Source organism: Durio zibethinus, chromosome 24, assembly GCF_047325235.1.
Source record: "Durio zibethinus cultivar Kanyao isolate XHJ-2024 chromosome 24, ASM4732523v1, whole genome shotgun sequence".
Lineage (NCBI taxonomy): Eukaryota > Viridiplantae > Streptophyta > Magnoliopsida > Malvales > Malvaceae > Durio > Durio zibethinus.
Window position 1 is genome coordinate 4,732,122 of NC_143185.1, and position 21,535 is coordinate 4,753,656.

A 21,535-nucleotide genomic window follows, 5' to 3' on the forward strand; every position below is an offset into this window, starting at 1 on the left:
TATAATGTCGTTGATATTATTGTTAGTATGAAAATGCATGCATGAAATGAATGAAATGCAAATTAGGGTATTATCTTGGATCGATCGAAACAAAAAGAAACTTTCATTAACCATGGGAATCTTTACACATCATCCAATCATTCTTGCATTGAAGCCATAAAAACATTTGATTTGAGCATATTGCTCCCTAGCTTCATGAAAAAAGTGCAATAATCTTTGACTGTGGCCTTGGGTTGGTACAATCTCTCGTTCCAGTGCTTTTGCCTTTTCAACCATGTTGCCTGCTTTTTGAACAGCCTTGTAGATTTGAGCAGTCAGGTGTTCGATGTATTGCTGCCTCCCTAAACTTTCTGCTCTCCACATCTCTCGAGCATCTACCTCCATATTACAAGTGCGAGCCCAATAATCTTCTCTATCTTGCCACTCAGTCAAAATCTCATTTATGTGCCTCTGATTGCTTGTCAATTGAAGCTCCAAACTCATTAATTCATGCTCTAAGGCTTTTTTCTTGCTTTGCAAATCGGAGTTCTTGCTTTGTTCCCTCATTAGCTCAGCTTTTAGCTTTTCACTTTCTCTTTGGTGCCTTGTTACCTTTTCAGAGGCCCCTGAAAGTTTTTCTTTCCATTCATGTTGCTCTTTGGTGAGTGTGAAGATCATTTTTTTGTTCTCTCGAGCTCTGTTCTTCCAATATTCCATAATGTCTCGTAGTTCTTTCACATCCTTCTTGGATCCCTTCAAAGGTCTACTATCCAACCTTAATTTCTTATTTTCTTAATGCAAATCTTACAGATCCTCTTTCAATACTTTTCGTTCTTTAGTCAACTTCTATACTGCATCATTTTTCATCATCAAATCATATCTTAATTGGTTAACCTGATCCATCATAGCCACCTTTTCTTTCTTTAACCTTTTTTTTTCAATCTTAAACTCTCGTTGAGCGATCTCAAGAGTCGACAATACCGATACTGAAATAGGAGCCGATAACTTCTTTGAAACATCAGCTGGTAGAGGCCTAATTTCGTTAACTCTTTTTATCCTCCACGCAAGGTAACCTTCAGCAACATTATCAGCGAGTCTAGCTGGGCTCATTCGGTTGACTTGCTTCCATGCTTTGATGATTTCACGAACCCTTTTCATATAACCGGGTGTTCCATAATCAAACTCGAGTGAACCAAGCCTATGAGTCATAGGGATGAACTGTCGTGAATCATATTGTCTTTGAACCATAAGGGGTGCGTAACTCACTGCCCCCCATATTCCTAACAGAGGTACCCATGACTCGTCTCCACAACTATATAAGATAGCCATCGGAAGCATCCATGGTGCCCTCCATGTTACATCTTCGCTAGTGAGCTTTAAAAAGAATGCCAACCACTGACTTTTTGTCCAATCTTTTCTCCATTCTTTAGTCATAAACTCCTTGATAGGACTGAAATGTACGGAGAATGGTCGAAATGATGTCTTCTCTTTTCCCCAAAAATGGCTTCTGAGTCAGATAAATAGTAACTGAGCACACCCCATAAATCGTCCTTCACCATTTCTTCGACAAAAATTAAGTGATCTAATAGTTTCTGCCAAAATAGTTGGTGAAGGGTTTATACCTTTATCTAATTGCTCAAAGAAATCAACCACTGATGCTTCTATATGTCCTAAAACCTTAGGGAATATCATCAATCCATAGATGGCCAAAGCAAACACATCCGACTCCTGATCGGTATCAATATACTTTCTTATGTACTCGAGCAGAAAAGCTGATGGAATGATGTCAACCCTATTTTTTTCTTTCTTGTGCTTGTCTATCTCTTCAACCTCCACTTGCATGATCTTGGCTAATTTTTTTCTATATCTAGTGGTCTTATGCTCTTTCCAATAGATCTTATCTTGATTGGTAGACTCTATCCGGAGTAAAGAAGAATATTCTTCGATCGTGGGAGCCAAGTCTTCTTGGTTGAATACAAAGCATCGATAAGATGGATATCAGAAGTGTATTGCGGCTCTCATTAGTTGTTCATCAACCTTCACAGACATAAGCAGTGCCACATCCCCGTATTTCTTGGAAAAAGATTCTTTTTTCTCTATTCTCCACTGTTTCCAAATGGCTTTCAATTCTGATATATTATTCTGACTGAGATCCACATGCACTGACTGTAGTAGCACTGATATGTGACCATCTACTAAGCAATCTCCTTTTTTCCTCTGAATACCTTCTGAATGGCTCTTGACCTCTAAGTAGCTCTTACACACAAATGACATCCTTTAGGTTTTTTGAAAGTTTTTTTTTTAGATTGGTCCAAAACAATACCCTTTTAAAAATGGTACCTATATGATGCATGCAACAAAATTGAAGACAATAAAACAAATCAATAATGTAAATAAAACAAATAAATAAAACTGAGTAAATGAATGAACAAGCATAACAGAATATACCTAGTGTCCTAATTTAGGTAATCTTTTCACAAAAAAGACAGTATGGCTCTATCCTAAAGTTGGACTTTACAGCTCATTATATGCTGGGTTAAGATTTGCATGTCTAAAGGTTCCCAGACTATTCCTCACATCATCGTCCATTATAGACTAGTAAGGCTCCTCGATCCTCACCCATTACAGGCTACTAACGGAACGGATTCAATCTGAGTGAAAGTGTTTCGCTAGCAAATGCGGAGGTTATCACCTCACGAGAGCGTAGCTACTTCACTTCCTTCTAAAAGGACGGAGCCCGGGTATAGAGCTCATGTATGCAAGTGAATATGCAAAGTGTGTGCAAGGTAATAAATCAAAAACCAAAATCAAAATGAAGTAATAACTAGCACATAATTTATTTCATTTATTAACATGACTATTTTCAGAAAAAAAATTAAAATAAAAGAAATTAAATTAAATATCAAATAAAATCAATTAAATCCAACCATTGTCAATAGCGCATAATTAAAATTTTGGCCTGACTCTCAAATAAGTCCCCAGTGGAGTCGCCAAGCTATCGTAACGGTTTTGGGACCGCCAGACGTAAAAATGAGTTTTTGTTTTAAAAAAAAAAGAAAATAAAAAAAAGAGGGAGTCGCCACCAATCTTTATTAGGGTGTGATTGGCCACCCAAAAGTTTATCTTTTTAATAAAACTATAAAAACGGGTTTAAAGTTTATCAAAAAGATATATTTCGGTCTACGAAAAATCAGGTTGGGTCCGAGAGTCGGTTATGCGTGGGGAAGGATTAGCACCCCCACAACGTCCATAAATTGGTACCATTCAACTATGCGCTATTTTCAATGTCGGATAAAAATGGTTTTAATTTGAAATTTAACATTAATTTCCTTTATTTAAAAAAATATTTTTTTTTTGCTAAAATTTTTATTTAGGAATATTGAGAAAATCTTTAAGTTAAAGAATTATCTTAAAATTCTCCAACATCTAGGCAGAATTTAAAGTAACCTTTTTCGCTTAAGATTTAACACAACAATCCTTAAAATGAAATAACACTCTTTACAGAAAATTATTGGTGACTCTCCAACATCTAGGCAGAGTACCATGAGTAAATTAAAGAGAGAATAATGCAGACAATTATTGATGATAATACGATAACGTATGTATGCTAATGAATGTCATGTAAAATGAAATGCAATTTAAGAGTTGGATTCTTAAATATAATGAGACCACCCCGACTCTCCAACATCTAGGCAGAGCTTAGGTGCAACTGTTTATATTTAAGATCCCAATTTTATTATACTTTTTTATTTATTAATCTTATTATTAATAAAATACAATTTAAGAGTTGGATTCTTAAATATAATGAGACCACCCCGACTCTCCAACATCTAGGCAGAGCTTAGGTGCGACTATTTATATTTAAAATCCCAATTTTATTATACTTTTTATTTATTAATCTTATTATTAATATGAATTATGAACTCGTGTGAAAAGACTTAATGAAGTAAAATTTTCTAAATACCCCATCATCTAGGCGGCATTCGGGAACAAATTGCTTCCAATAGAATTTTCACACGTGTCCTTAGGATTTTTCGGACTTTGGACTTCAAGGATTTTGGATTTCGAGCGGTTTTGGATTTAATAGATTTTGGATTTTTAAGGGTTTTAGAAACCTAGGATTAAGAAATAGCGCTTAAGGTTTCGTTTTTAAGAAAATACGAACATCTCTAAAAATCCCCAACATCTAGACGGATTTTTGAAGCAAGTTCGATTTTAATAATTTTTGAAAATTAATTAAAAATTTCTTATGTTTATTTATTATTAACAATAATTCCCCAACATCTAGGCAGAATTATTGTTTTAGAAAAATATTTTTATTCCCTCCAACATCTAGGCAGGAAAAATTATTATTATTGTTTTAAAGCATTTTAATATATTTTAATTATTATTTGTTTTTAATTTTATTATTATTAAAACGATTAAACATTTATTCTAACAAATTTATAAATTTATCATGCATAAATATAAAAATATATTTAAAATAACAAAAAAAAAATAATAATAATAAATTAGAAAATTAAAAAAAAAAATTTTTTTTTTACCTGAACCGGACCGATCAACGGTCCGGTCAACGTTGGTCCGGGCGGTCTGATTGGTTCGACGGTTGGATCGGTGGTTCGGTTCAGTCTGGTTGGTTCGACGGTTTAGTACCGGATCGGTTTTGTCTGGCGGTTCGGTCCGGTCCGGTCCAGTCAGACCGGGCAGAGCGGATGAAGGAAGCGGGTCGCGGGTCTGGCGCGCGGACTCCGAGTCGGGTTGCGGGTTGACGCGCGGATCTTCGGGCTTAAATCGACATTGTTTTGGGCCTTTAATGAAACGACGTCGTTTTGATTTTGGCAGTTTCTATAAAAGTCTCAATTTTTTTTTGGGTCAGTTTTTCATTTTTCCAGAAAAAAAAACTTTTTTTTTCTTCTTCTTCAGCAGATCGCTGGTCAACCGTTGGTGCCGCCGTCGTCCGTCGTCACCGCCGGTCTCCGGCCGCCGTATCCGATGGTCGAAAAATTCTAAAATTCTCTCACAAGCTCTTCTCGACCCCCTGAGCGTAGATCTGACCTCCTTTTCACCAAAAGGAGTCTCAAAATTCCTAGATCTGTCTTCAAAGTTTCGGCCAAAAAAATTTTTTTTTTTGCGTTCTTTCCCTTTTTTTTTTTTTGAAGCTGACCTTTCTTTCTCTTCTTCGTGCAGGAAGCTTGGCGCTGAGGTTCCTCGTCGTAGGCGAGGACTGTGTATTTTTTTTATTTTTGTTTCTGTTTTGGTTTTTTTGTGGCGGTTCTGTTTGTGGTTGTTTTCGGTTGGTTTTTGTGTTTGGGTATTTTGGGTGTTTGGGTGGGTAGATTGAAAATTTTCGTTCCTGAACTCTCAAGCTGGAACAATTTTTTGTTTCAGAACTCTCACCTCAAAAAATTTTTTTTTCCATTCCCTTTTTTTTTTTTTTGAGTTTATGTGTTGATTTTATAGAGTTTCAATTAAGTGAGATTTTGCTGGCTGTAGGGTGGTTAGTTGGTAGCTGTAGGGTGGCTGGCAGGAAGTTGGTCGGGGGGGGCGCTGATTGGGTTACGGATAAGGAGTTGGTCAAGAAGTTGGTCGAGGCAGCTCGGCATCGCACCAACTCCTTGACTTCTTTCTTTTTTTTTGTTTGTTTACTTGTTTTGTTTTTTTCTGTTTTGTTTTTTTTGTTTTTTTGTTTTGTTTTGTTAAATATTATTATTATAAAAAAATAAAACAGTAGACCCGGATAAAATCGGTGTCTACAATCACTATGAGAATCTAGGTCATTCCACTGAGAACTGTACTGCTTTGAAGCGTAAAGTGTAAGGGTTAATAAATAAAGGGGTGTTAAACTTTGATACCGACCAACAAGAGACTCTAAATGTTAATAGAAACCTTCTACCGAATCATACCAGGCTATCAATAAATGCTTTGGTTAATAGGTAAACAAGTTATATGAAAAGAAGAATAGAAGAGATCAAAACTCCTAAGGCTAAAGTGTTTGAAGCCTTGGTCAAAGCTAACATGTTGAAGCCAATAGAACTTTAAAATTGCTTTGAAGCGATTAACTCAATTGAAAGCTGCAATTATCATAGAGGTGTTCTAGGGCATTCTATCAAGAATTGTCACCAATTTCGTCAAGAGGTGCAAAAGTTAATGGATATGGGTCGAATAGAGTTTTACCAAGGGAGAAAAGAGTTGATGAAAGTTGAAGTGTCTACCATTGATTCAAAGAATAAGTTTATGCGTAGACCGATAACTATCTATTATGATGAAAAGTCGACATTGAAGCTAAAAAAGCCCGTCTCTCGACCAGTGGTGACAATTAAAGTTTATAATTTTTTTTTATATCAGAATGATAAAGCAATACTGTGAAAGTATGATTGTGATGTCATAGTCAGTCCAGATACTACAAACATAACGGATGTAGGAGGTATGACCCGAAGTGGGGGATGTTATACTCTAGAAGATTTAGAGAAAGCCAGAAAAAAGAAAGCAAAGGTAGGAGAAAAAGAAAAAAGTCAGAATAGTCCTGTCACAGCCCTAGAAAAAGAATTTCAAAAGTCAATCTATGAGAGTGAAGCTTGTGAATTTTTAAAGCTAATAAAACATAGCGAATATAGCATGGTAGAACAGTTGAACAAGATGCCAGCTAAAATTTTGCTATTGTCGTTATTATTCAGCGCAGAGTCACACCGTAATGCTTTGTTGAAAGTGCTAAATCAGGCATATGTGTCTCACAATGCTTTTGTTGAATATGTGGAACAGCTTATTGGTAATCTGACAATTACAAATTATATCTCTTTTAATGATGAAGAGATTTCTCCTGAAGGTCGTGAAAATATCAAGGCTCTCCATATTACTGTTAAATGTAAGAGTCATATAATGGCTAAGGTTTTGATTGATAATGGCTCATCCATCAATGTTATGCCTATGACTACTCTAACAAAACTCTATGTTGATGAATCTTATATGAAACCTAGTCATATGATAGTTCGAGCCTTCGACGAGACCCGAATAAAGGTATTGAGAGACATAAAATTGCCATTACAGATTGGCCCGTGCACTTTCAATATCAAATTCCAAGTTATAGATATTTTTCCTTCACATAGCTATTTATTGGGTAGATTATGGATCCGTATGGCAGGTGCTGTTCCATCTTTATTACATCAGAAAGTCAAATTCATTGTTGATGGAAAATTGATATGTATAGTAAGAGAAGAAGATTTATTGGTCACCCAACTAGTAAATACTCTTTATGTAAAAGTAACGGATAAAGCCCTAGAATGCTCATATAGATCTTTCGAGATTGCTAATGCAGCATATGTGGCTCAGGGATATAAACTATATTCACCACACTTGTCTATGACAACTAAAATGGTTGTCAAACAGCTTACCAAGATGGGATGATGACCTGGAGCTGAACTTGAGAAGAACCTATAAGGAATCACAAAGCCATCAACCATACATGACAAGAAAGATAGATTTGGCTTAGTGTATAAGTCAACAAGAGGGGACAAAATGAGTATGATGAATGAGAAGAAAAATAAGATAATGGTTAATCTTGAGGGATATGAGCCGGAGTCAGAGCCTATGGTCATTTCATACTTCTATAATTTTTTTCGTTCGAGAGGATATATTTACCTAGATCTACCTACAACCCTAAATGTAGGATTTATGGAAAATTTTTTTGAGCTAGCCATTAAAATGATGGATGAAGAAGAAAAGAAAGTCAAGATGAAGAGTTGTTTGTGCACCATTATCCTACAAATTTTGAGCTAAATAACTAAAAAGTAGTAGAGCTGCCTATTGTCTTTAAAACTTTTGAAAAGTAATATGAAACTTTAAATCTCTAATTACTTTTATAAGTATTGGGTGATCTTTTGAGGTGTCTTTATATTTGTTGTTTTAATAAAAGACTTAGAAGATGCATATGTATTTCTTCTATTATTTTCATCTTCATTTTGCTTTCTGTTACTTTTTCATCATTTTTTTGTCATTTCATATTTGTGTGCCAATATTCTTTTCACCTTACCCTTTTACAGGGTCTCAAATAATAAACATGAAGATAATCATAGCAATAATCTTGGATTTAATTTTGAAAACTTAATTCATGTTGATGAACTTGATATGAGAAAGATTAAGATAATTACACACTGCCTCCTGATTGTTAAAATTAATGAAACATGAAGATAAGCCAATTGAACCTTACCAGGAAATTATCGAATCAGTAAATTTGAGAGATAGTGAGAACAAAAGAGAGGTCAAAATTGGTACATCTCTTTTACCAGTTGAAAGGTAGAAGCTAAAAGAACTACTCTGAGATTATGTGATTGTGTTCATATAATCTTACCAGGATATGCCAAGACTCAGTACTGATATTGTAAAACACAAGTTACCTTTGAAACTAGAATTTAAATCAGTACAGCAAAAGCTAAGGTGCATAAAATCAGAGATGCTGCTGAAAATTAAAGATGAGGTAAACAAGTAATTTGATGTAAGATTTTTGGACGTGGTAAAATATCCTGAATGGGTAGCCAACATAGTACCAATTCTCAAGAAGGATGAAAAAGTGAAAATGTGTATGGATTATCGAGACCTAAATAGGGCAAGTCCTAAGGATAACTTTCTTCTACCCCATATCAATACTCTGATAGATAATACTGCTAAGCACTCCACATTTTCTTTTATGGATGATTTTTCAGGCTATAATCAGATCAAGATGGCTCAAGATGATATGAAGAAAACCACATTTGTGATAATGTGAGGAACATTCTGTTTTAAAGTCATGCCTTTTGGGTTGAAAAATGCTAATGCTACTTATCAAAGAGCAATGGTGACTCTCTTTCATGACATGATGTATAAAGAAATAGAAGTGTATATAGATGATATGATCATAAAATCTTGTGAAGGAGAGGATCATGTAGTCAATCTTAAAAAATTATTCGATAGGTTGAGAAGTCAAATGTACATTTGGAGCCAAATCAGGAAAACTATTGGGCTTTGTAGTCAGTGAAAAAAGAATCGAAGTTGATCCAGATAAGATACAAGTCATCCAAAACTTATCTCCTTCTCATACCTCAAAAGAAATATGAGATTTCTTAAGAAGATTAAACTATATTACTCGTTTCATCTCTCAACTCACTTATAAGTATGATCCTATTTTTAAGCTTCTTAAAAAACATGATCTTGGAGAATGGAATGATGAATGCCAAGAAGCTTTTGATAAGATCAAAGAATACTTGTCAAATCCACATGTGTTGGTGCCACCAATGCCAGGAAAACCTTTGATTTTGTACTTGACAGTGCATGAAAATTCAATAGGATGTGTGCTGGGCAGAGAGATGAAATTGACAAAAAAGAACGAGCAATTTACTACTTGAGTAAGAAATTCACTGATTACGAGTCTAAATATTCACCATTAGAGAATATGTGTTGTGCATTAACCTGGACAGCTCGAAGGCTTAGATAATACATACTTTATCACACTACTTGGCTCATAGTAAAACTGGATCCTATTAAGTATATCTTTGAAAAGCCCTCATTGACAAGGAGAATAGCACGATGACAAGTTATGCTTTCAGAATATGATATTGTTTATATGACTTAAAAGGCTATTAAAAGAGTACAATAACTGAATTTTCTGTTGATTGTGCAGTCGAAGATTATGAGCCAATAAAATTAAATTTTTTTTATAAGGATGTGATGGCCATTGAAGAAAATGAACCTGTTAAAAAATCATGGAAGATGTATTTTGATAGAGCTGCTAATGCTTTGGGTCATAGTATTGGGGTAATTTTGATATCTCCTAATGGGCATTATTACCCCATCACAGCCAGGTTAAATTTCAATTGCACAAATAATGTAGCTGAATATGAGGCCTGTGTTATGGGTCTACAAGCAGTAATTGAAAAGAAGATCAAAGTGTTAGATGTGTTTGGAGATTCAGCTTTAGTTATTTATCAGTTATGAGGTGAATGGGAGACAAGAGACTCTAAGTTGATCTCGTACCATAAATATATCTTTAAGTTGGTCAAGCAATTTAAAGAAGTGTAGTTTGAGCATCTACCTAGAAAGAAAAACCAAATTACTGATGCATTGGCTACTCTAGCTGTAATGATTAAAATATATGCAAATACTGAAATCTAACCCATCAAGCTAGATGTGAAGGATGTACCAGCACATTACTTAGGTGTCGAAAAAAAAATTGATGGGAGACCATGGTATCATGATATCATGCAATACATTAAAAGCTAGCAATACTTAGAGCATGCAATAGAAAATGATAAGAAGACTATCAAAAGATTGGCTATGAGTTTCTTCATTGATAGAGAATCTTTTACAAAAGAGGTCGAGATCAAGTGCTCTTAAGATGTGTAAATCAGTTGAAGCAAATAAGATTATTGAAGAAGTGCATAATAAAATTTGTGAGGCACATACAATGGTCATATGATGGCTAGACAAATTATAAGGGTTGGCTATTATTGGTTGACAATAGAGGGCGACTGTATTGATTATGCTAGGAGATGTCGTAAATGTTATATTTATGCTGACAAGATTCATGCTCTGCCATCAACATTACACGTTTTAGCTCCTCCGTGGCCATTCTCTATGCGGGATGTCATTAGTCCCATCACTCCAAAAGCTTTGAATGTGCATAGATTCATTTTTGTGATGATTGATTACTTCACCAAATGGGTAGAAATTGCATCATATGCTAGCGTGACCTGATCTGTGGTATGTAAGTTTATAAAAAGAGAGATAATATGCATATATGGGCTTTCAAAGACAATTATTTTTGATAATACCAAAAACTTAAACAACAAAATGATGAATGAAGTATGCACTTAGTTTAAGATCCGTCATCGTAATTTGGCACCATATCGTTCGAAAATGAATAGGATAGTGGAGGCCGTGAATAAGAATATCAAAAGAATCCTGGAGAAAATGACTGATACTTATAAAGATTGGCATGAGAAGTTACCTTTTGCTTTACATGCTTATAGAACATTAGTTCGAACATCTACTTGGGCTACTTCATTTTCTTTGATATATGGAATGGAAGCTATGCTACCAATCGAAGTGAAAATTCCTTCACTGAGAGTCCTGATAGAGGTAGAGTTAAAAGAAGCAGAATGGGTTTGAAATCACTACGAGCAGTTGAACTTCATTGAAGAGAAAAGACTTATAGCATTTTATCATGGTCAATTATATCAAAAAAGGATGATGAGAGAACATGACAAGAAAATCCATTTTTATTGCTTTAGGGAAGGAGATTTAGTGCTGAAAAAGATCCTTCCAAATCAACATGATAATCGAAAAAAATGGATACCAAATTGAAAAGGCCCGTATGTGGTGAAAAAGACCTTTTTTGATGGGGCATTGATTTTGGCAGAGATAGATGGAGGTGATTTACCTACTCTAATAAATTCAGATGGTGTAAAAAAAATATTTTGCTTAAAAAAAAAGAGAAAAAATGTTAACTTATCTAAGCCGAAAACCTAAAAAGACGGCTTGGATATGAAAGAGAAGCATCATCAGAAGAAAATCCCATAACACAGGGACAAGTATAGTTTAACGAACTCTAAAGAATCAAAAAAGTCATCTGATTTAGTTTTAGAGAAAGAATCTGGGAATATTTTGTTCATGATTATCTTGTAATCATTATTTGGGCACATTTGTTTTAACTCAAACACTTTGCTATGCACTTGTTATCAGCCTAATGAAATACGTTATCTTTCCTTTGAAAATAATGCCTATCCTTTCTTTTATCCTTATTTGATATTTTTGTTCATCGTACAAGTGAATAAGAGAAATGTGTGATTACATTTTATTTGTCTTGAACTTAAAATGATGAAAAGAAAAACAAACATGAAAAATCTCAGCATTACTATTTAAAGTTGACAAAGGCAAATGAAAAAGGATGAGAAAAACATGACAAGACATTGATGTTGTAGACTTTAAAAGAAGAAAAATAAAGAATAAAATGGTCAGAAGTTAAGAACAGATTAGTTATATAGCAATTGTTGAGAATTCAGATAAAAAAAGTAAAAAATGAGAGATTTTCGAGAACCTTTTTACTATAATGCATAATTTTGATTACGTTACATGCATTGCATTTAAAGCACTTAGTACATGCATCCTTGAGAAGTTGTAACAAAGATAGAAATTTCCATTTCTTAATGAAAGATAAGATTTTAGTAAAGAGAATGATCAAACAAAAGAATTCAAAAAGAGGAAATTTTACTTGTTTAAAGATGAGAACTCAAATTTGAAAACAGATAAGAATTTTAAAGTTGTTGAGCCTCTGCTGAGAGGAACCCTTTTCAAGATATGAGATTTTTTAAAAGTTGTTGAGTCTCTACTGAGAGGAGTTTTTCCAAGATAAAAATTTAAAGTTGTTGAACCTCTACTGAGATGAGCCCTTTTCAAGATATGAGAATTTTAAAGTTGTGGATCCTCTACTGAAAGGAGCTTTTCCAAAATGAGAATTTTAAAGTTGTTGAACCTCTGCTGAGAGGAGCTTTTCCAGATGAGATTTTAGAGTTGTTGAGCCTCTGTTGAGAGGAGCTTTTCCAAGATCAGATTTTTAAAGTTAAAGTTGTTGAGCCTTTGCTGAGAGGAGCTGTTCCAAGATAAGATTTTTTTAAAGTTGTTGAGCCTCTGTTGAGAAGAGCTTTTTCAAGATGAGATTTTTTTAAAGTTGTTGAGCTTCTATTGAGATGAGCTTTTTGAAGATGAGATTTTTTAAAGTTGTTAAGCCTCTGCTGAAATGAGCTTTTTTAAGAGAATTTTAAAGTTGTTGAACCTCTACTGAGAGAAACTTTTCCAAAATGAGAATTTTAAAGTTGTTGAACCTTACTGATAGGAGCTTTTCCAAGATAAGATTTTTTTAATGTTGTTGAGCCTCTGTTGAAAGTAGCTTTTTCAAGATGAGATTTTTTTAAAGTTATTGAGCCTCTGCTGAGAGGAACTTTTTCAAGATGAGATTTTTTAAAGTTGTTGAGCTTCTGTTAAAATGAGCTTTTTCAAGAGAATTTTAAAGTTGTTGAGCTTCTACTGAGAGGAGCTTTTTCAATAGAATTTTAAAGTTGTTGAGCCTCTACTGAGATGAGTTTTTTCAAGAGAATTTCAAAGTTGTTGAGCCTCTACTTAGATGAGTTTTTTTTAAATTTTCAAAAATTGTTGAGCCTCTGCTTAGAGGAACCTTTTAAAATTTCAAAGATGTGGTTGAACTTTTAGAGCCTTAAAAGATATATATATTTTGTGCTTAATGTTTCTTCTTTCAGAATAAAATGGTTGTTTGTTTTATTCCTGATTCTCAGAAATAGGCAAAGATGGGCAACTGTAAACACCATTTTTTAATTATTATTATTATTATTATTTATTTAATTTAATTTTTTTTCTTTTTTTCATTTTCTTTTTTTCTTTCTTTTTTCTTTTCTTCTGTCTTTTTCTTTCTTCTTCTTCCTTATTCGATTCAAGTTGACTAAGCATGAGTGCATTAAATGCACTATCTCTAAAATCTAAAACCACCACCAGCAACCGTCAACATTAGCCAATGTGTGAATGTCAGTTTATCACGCTAGTTGAAAAAATGAGACTCGAATCCCTGAAGATCTGGGATATGAATCCCAGCAAGCTCTATAAATAGAGCTTGTAATCTGTGAAAAAGAGAGGGATCGAAAAAAGAATGTAAAAAAAATTTAAAAAAAAAGAGCTTTCTGTAAAAAAAAATAAAACCATTTTGCAGAAATAAAAAAAGGGCAGAAACGGTCCCCTGGAATGGGGAACCCAGTGCTAGAGAAGCTACCTAAAAAAAAAATCAATTTTAGTTTTAAAAAAAAAACCTGAAAGTTTGAGCCCCGATCTACGCTTATCAGGGATGTTTCTGGCGAAAATAAGGTCGGATCTGGAACGAGGACAAAAAAAAGAAGCTTTTGGGAGATTGTGAAATTTTTCGACCACCGACGACGGCAGTCGGTGATCGATGAACGGCGTTGGTGACGGTGGAGGAGCTGCCGACCGACGATTTTTTTTTGGTTTAGTAAAAAAAAATTTTTTTTTCTACTGAAGGAAAAGAATGAATGAAAATTTTTTTTTAAGACTAAACCAAAAATGACATTGTTTCAATAATGCCCAAAACGATGCTGTTTTGAGACCTGAGGATCCTCGCGTCGACCCACAACCCGACCTGAGATCCGCGCAATCGACCCGAAGATCCGTTCCCCTTTTGACTCCTGACCATTTCATTTGAACCCACCCGACCGGGTTGAACCGTCCCTGAACCGCCAAACCAAACCGAGCTGTCGAGCCGTCGATTCGACCGGACTCACGTTGATCGGTTCGGTTTAGGTAAAAAAAATTTTTTTTAAATTTTTTTATATATTATTTTTATAATATTTATACATACTAAAATATTTAAATTTGTTAGAATAATTTTTTATGTAGTTAAAATTTCTATAATTTTGTTAATTTTAAAATATAATAAAATGAAAAAAATAATGAAACTTTATAATAATAATATTGATAAAAAAAATAAGAAAAGGAAAATTTATCCAATGATAGGATTTAAAGGTATTCCGAGTAGTGATGCCTATGAAATCTCTAGGTGAGAATAATTTTTTTAAATACTACCAGTGTATTGGAGTATTTATAAAAATTTTTCAATACAATAAAAATTTTCTTTTTGTTAACAATAAATAAAAATTAATTAATATATTAAAAAATAATAATATAAATAAGAAAAATTTTTTTTATCAAATGATAGGATTCCAAAAGTATTTTGAGTAGAGATGCTTTAAGAAATCCCTAGGTGAGAAGATTTTTTTTTTAAATATTATTAGTGTATTGGAATATTTATAGAAAAACTTCAATACAATAAAAATTCTTTTTTTTTTGTTCAAAATTAAAAATAAAAAAAATTAATAAAATAATTAATAAATTTTTTTAAAAAGAGAATAAAATGTATGCATCAACATGATAACATTATGCATTGCATATATGACATAATTTTTATGAAAAGTAAATTCGGATCTTCGAGGATAAGATTCTAAGGTATTCCGAGAAGCGATGCCTAAGAAATCTCTAGGTGAGAAAAAGTTCTTCTAATATTATCAACGTACTGAAACATTTTAAGAATTATTTCAATAAAAAGGTTCTAATTTATTTTTCTCAAATAATATTTGAATATAAAAACAATAAATAAAAAATAAAAAAATCAAGAAAACTAATTTTCAAATACCAAAAATAAGATTGTTTTTATCAAAATCGAAGGATAACTTGTAGTTAATTGGTATCGTCTTAGACGAGCTCTGTGGGGGTGCTAATCCTTCCCCACACGACTCCCAACTCCCGACTATTGCGCAGATCATAAAATTATCTTTTTAATAAATTTTAATTAATTTTAAGATTTCATTAAAATGATATGTTTTAATAGGTGGCCAATCGCACTAGCCAAAAAAAAAATATTAGTGGCGACTCCATTATTTTTTATTTCGTTTTCAAATTCATCGGACGGACACAAAACCGTTACGACAGAACAAATTAAGCTAAAACTTTGGGTTTCATAATTTTTCATACTTTCATATCTTGAATCACGGTAAAAGATTTTATCATAACCCTCCATTGAGTGTAATTTAAATTATAGAACATATATTAGGAGAGTTCATGATGAATTGTCTTTTATCAAATGTAATATAAAAAATTTGAGTCATAGGATCACTTTAAACAAAAGCAAAGATAGAAATATGAGAAAATGTAGCTAGATAGTAATTTTATTGGGAAAAGAAGGCCAAACATTATTTTTAGTGGGTCAAGTATTTTCTACACGAGAGTAAAAAAATTTTGAGGGCCGTGGTTCTTGTCTATCCTTAGCTATGTCTTAATTTTAAATTGTTAGTTTTACAAAATACACTTCAAACTCTGACACTAATTGTTAGTTTAAATATAGATATATAGTTTAAGAAGCGATTAATTAGATTGGCTCCAAATTTTTAAAAAAATTAAAGTTGAATAAATATATATTTATGGGAAAATAACAATAGAATAAAAACATAAGAAATTTAAATGCAAAATGAATTTAAAATTAAATAGATGACAAAAGATAAAAATTTAAACACAAAAATTTATAGAAAATTAGTCATTCTTCAAGGTACTTGTGTCCTCTCTTCTCTTCGTTTCCTTTTATCAAAAAGTCCAATTCATTATCTTATTCAAACTTACAAATAACTTTTCAAAGTTTAGGTATAACTTTTACATTAATTATCTTTCAATGCTAAGGTACAATCTCAACTTACAAATAACTTACAAATAACTTTTCAAAGTTTAGGTGTAACTTTTACATTAATTATCTTTCAATGCTAAGGTACAATCTCAACTTACAAATAACTTTTCAAAGTTTAGGTGTAACTTTTACATTAATTATCTTTCAATGCTAAGGTATAATCTCTAAATCCTTACTTTTCATAAAACTTATATGAAATATTTTTAAATAAAGTTTATACAATTTTTTATAAATAATTTAATAAAAACTTAAAAAAAAATTCAAATCCATAGATTGATAGAGTTTAATATGAAAATCAATAATATATAAAAATATTATTAAAAATATTATTTATAATTCAAATGTGATTGATACTTATTCAAAGAAAAAAATTCTATCAATTTTAATTTTTTATTTTAATTTTTATTTAATAGTTTTTAGTAGAAAATTTTACAAACTTCACTCAAAAAAAATTCATCTAAGTATTTCTTTACTTTTCAAGGTTGAGGAAGAATTTTATAAACCAAAATAAGTTTCCACTAAAACACAAAAAAGCACTCAAGAAGATATCTTTATATATACATATACATATATATATATATATATACTCTTACATATACACTCATATACACACATATATATATATATATATTTTGATCTCAAACAATGCTTAGGTTTTACAAAAATTTTTTTGTGTATTTGTTAATTTAGTACAATTAAAGATAAATAAAAAATAAATAAAAATTGTTCACTTGAAAGAATTAAAACACTAAACGCTTGATAACTCTTAAATTGCTTGAAGATTTTGATTCAGGACTTTTGGAAAGATGTCACTCCGCTTCAATGTTGTTGAACGAACTTCTTTTACAGTTGAAAAAAATGTATCCTTGCTTTTTTTTTTTTTTTTTTACCCCTATTCTCACTTTTATTGGAGGTATCAAGGTGAGAATTCCTTGGTTTCCTTGACTACGTCGTAAGATTTTTCTTAAAAATCAACAGAAAATGAAATACTCAGATTTTGTTATTTTATTCTAAAATAAACGAGATTAAAAATACAATCACAAAATTTCTAATTTGCTTTAACATAATATTTTTAACAATATTTCAATTTTGTTGATTTACAATTTTTTTTTAATTTTTTTTTTAAATCAACATAATTAAAGTATGGTTACAAAATTCAATAATATTGAAGCATAGTGACAAGATTCAATATTAAGCCATAGTATATGGACAATTTCACATTAATCCTTGTTTATTCAAGTTAACGAGTACATACTTCATAACAGTTTTGGGAATTATGAATAATGTATTTTGCTATTTAATTTTCTTGCACTTTATTGTCTCATGATAAAAAAGAAAAAAAGATGTATTCAAATCATCATTCGAATTTATTCTCTTTTATAGTTGCAGTGCATGTATATCATCTTACCAACATAATAAAAAGAAAAAAAGAAAAAAAAAAATCAACGTGCATATGGCATAAAATTGAAAGACAATTTGATTATAGCCACTGAAAATTGCCAATGGATTTGATCATCTTCCACAATTTTTATTTCCTCCGCTGGAATATCTTGTTAAAAATCTTTGAGAAACAGAGAGAAAAACCGCTCCATTTCATGCTTCCTGAAAGCCAAGCCAACTTCAATTCCCCTCCTCCCGTCTCTACTTTCAGCCATAGAAATAGCTTCATTCTTTTCAATGGATACTACCTCCACTTTCCATGGCCTTCCCCACCCAAAATCCGTTTCATAAACACCAAATCGAGGCGATCCAGCAACAGAAATAATTTGTGCAGATCCTGCCGGCTCCTTAGCTACATCGAATACGGGTGTCAGCTTATCTTTTGCTCCTGCAAAAACCCCTTTGTCTGTTAATCCCTTGACCATATTGCTTACCTTTTCTGCAGTAAATGCAAACCCGTTTTCAAAATCCATGAAATGTCTTGCTTTTAATACCTCGAATATAGGAGTATTACAGTTTCCAAAATAGTTTTCTGGGACAGGTAGGTCCAAACGGGGCCTGCAATCAGCTGTGAATCCAAGGTAAACAGTTCTATCGCCTTCTCCACCTCTTGCCTTAACTATGCAAGTAGTTACATAAGCAAGTGTAAGCACAAAAGTTGATAAATGAAGTTGCTTTGAGCTATCAGATGATTTGGATAGTAGCCTTTCTCTCATTTTCTTGAAATCATCAGGAGTGATGGTAATTGTGGCTCGAACTAGATTAGAAGCTTCTCCTTTGTCCGATGAAACCTTCAAGCTTTTATGACCAGTAGTATCTGATTCTGAGCCGTTACTGGTTAGCCATTGGTTCAAGTATAGCATATCAAGGTCAAGCCCTGTAGGATCTTTAATAACGCCCCTGTCAAAAAATGGGGTTAATTCTGGTGGCAAAGGGGAGTTTTCTCTATTCCCTTGCTTACATAAGTAAGCCCAAGATTTCATGAACATGGTTGTAGTTTTACCATCCAGAACTGAATGGTGAGCTATGATTCCAATGGAAAACCCTTTATCAGGAAACAGGGTTATTTGCACAGCTATAATTGATGCTGAATCATTTGATGTTATCAGCTGAGGTATCAAAGGATGTAGCTCAACAGCTTCATATATTCCATTGCTGGAGAGACGGTCAAAGTCTGCATCAGACTCGGCAACTGTGAGTGAAACTCCATCGTTCGGAGTGTATGAAATGATGGGTTTGGGGGCATTTGATGGCCACTTGAGGTTGCCGGAAAGGGGGAGGTAATGGAGCAGCGTTAGAGAAAGAGATTGCTTGAGTTTGGGGAGGATTACTGAGATGAAATATGCAGGGGATGAGCTGTTGAGTCGGTAAAAAAAGAGTCGTTCAACTGGTGGGAATTTGAACCAGTAAGTGTCAAAGAAAGTGAGTGGAAGGAAGGATTCAAATTCGTTGGCAGAGTTGTGTGATTCAGGGAATGGCTTGATTCGGGTGATCTCAAGGATTTTCACTGTCATGGAAGAGGCCATGGCAGAAATTTTGTGTTCTTTGTTGCACTTCTTTGGCTACTCTAAAGGGATGAAAATGATGATATCAAGAAACGGAATTGGATGGGAAATATAAAGTTAGAGAAAGATTAAAAAAATACATTGACAATTCTATGCCTATTTCCAATTCCCAGGTGCCGGTCGCTCTATGCTGACGAATTATTATTTGATTATAATAATGTGACCTGTTCACATTGCACAAGAAACTCAAAGGAAATTAGTAATATAATTTCTTTAAAAACCTTTTCTAGATGCCCAGAGAGAGAAATTGAATTGAATTTTGTTTCTCGTTTTCATTAAATACAATTTATGTTTAAGGAGAAAAGGACAATCCTATCTATATACACAACTATAAATGTATGTACATATTACTTTGTGATGATATTTTAAAAATAAAGAAATAAAATAATTTTTTATTAAATTAAAAAATTGTTGTGAAAAAAAAAAATAGTTACATTTGTATATGTATATATATCTTTAAGTGTCTATAACATTTTCCCAAAAATATATATTTTTATAGTTGATTATTAAATGCTAAAAACAAGTGGACTAAGACAGGTTGCTCTGGCTTGGACCACAATATGTCAATATCCCCATGGGTTTGCTGATAGCTTAGATGATGTAGCTAGAAAAAATTTTCAATAGGATTGTGAATCAACTCACTTTATCAAAAAGTTCAATGTTAAATTCAAATTTTTAAAAATTACAAAAAAGAAAATTGAGTATATTATCTCATTATTTCAATTAAAATTTATTAAAATGAAATATTATTTCATGCATATCATATAATCATATATGAGTTTTATAAATGAATTATTATTGGTAAAAAAGTCAAAAAATTCCTAAATTAAAGTTCAATAATCATTTAAGTTATTATTATTATTATTATTATTATTATTATTATTATTATTATTTGTAATTAATTAAACTCTCAATATTATTTCATACATATAATATGATCATTCATGAATTTTATAAGTTAAATTTGGTTTCGTTTTTAACAGGTTTTAGTTATCTTCTATTTCTCAAAGCAAAGGACAAAAGATTTGTTCAAAGACAATATAAATAATAATATTAACTGAATAAGTAAAATGTTAAAGATTAATATCTGTGATATTGTTGGTCGAATTTTTTTTTAAAATTCTATGAGGATTCCAATATTCAAGATGGTCAAAGTATTCTCATAGCTGTCACGAAAAAAAAAAAAAAGGAATAATTTTCTAAGTTAAAATTATATCTAAATGTTTTTGGTCAAAAAAGTTCCATTCAAATGCATGAAAGGTAAAGACACATGCATCAAAAAGAAAAATTGCAATAAAATTAACATAATTGAAATTACATTGCTGTAATTTTTGTATTCCAAACTCATATTTTTACATTAAATAAGAAAAATCTAAAAAATAATAAAAATTTATTTGTATATAAAATTTTTTTTTTATTTGAGTATAATAAAAATATAAAAACTAAATAATTCAAAATTTTTATAATATTTTAATCTTTTTTTTATTTGTTCTAGATGAAGGGTGGAGGATTTCCACTAACGCTAAACTAAGCCCCCTCACCTACCTTGCTTCCCAAAGTCAAGATTGTTGAATTTTCTTTTAGGATTAATGTTTCATATACTGATTGTGTATCATTTTCATACACTGTCAGTAAATAATACAAGGACACTTCATTAATGAATAAAATTTTAAATTTTAAATCTTTAAAAATAAATATTAATAAATTTATTTAGAGTTAATTAATTAAAATTAAAACTTTTTTTTTGTCACTTCCTTATGCATTTACCGTCTCTTTCTTTTGATTTTTTAATTCTTTTTACTAGATAAGCTTTCTCAGTGTGAAATTTGTTAACAATTAAAACACAACATGAAATGAATTTTTTTAATGAACAAAACAAAATTTAGGCTAGTAGTGAAACCTCCCTCACAGATAAGCAATTGATCAATGCTGTCAAGAGATAACACTCACTTCAACATTGATCAATGCTGTCAAGATTATCAAATTCGACATTTAATCTGATTTGACAATTTTTCCAGCTCTCATTCCTTGTCATTTGGTAGGAACTCAATGCAGTGCATAAAACCACAATGTGCAATAATTCCAGTGGAAATCTTTAAATTTGGTTATTCGAAAAAAAAGAAGAAGGAACTACTCTGGTAAATAGAAAAGGGACAAAACAAAGCACAAGATGTAAAATTACAACTCCAGGATAAAAATGGAGAAATAACAAATGTTGTTTATGTAACAAAACATAAAATTGAGAGCATATAAAGTCATTCAACACTCAATACCC

The 21,535-nt window shown here is 32.0% G+C and overlaps 1 pseudogene; it reads right to left on the bottom strand.

The window, feature by feature from the left end:
- Nucleotides 1-17,601: 17,601 nt before the first annotated feature.
- Nucleotides 17,602-19,585, bottom strand: LOC111316010 (phenolic glucoside malonyltransferase 1 pseudogene; annotated as a pseudogene).
- Between the last annotated feature and the right edge of the window lie 1,950 nt (nucleotides 19,586-21,535).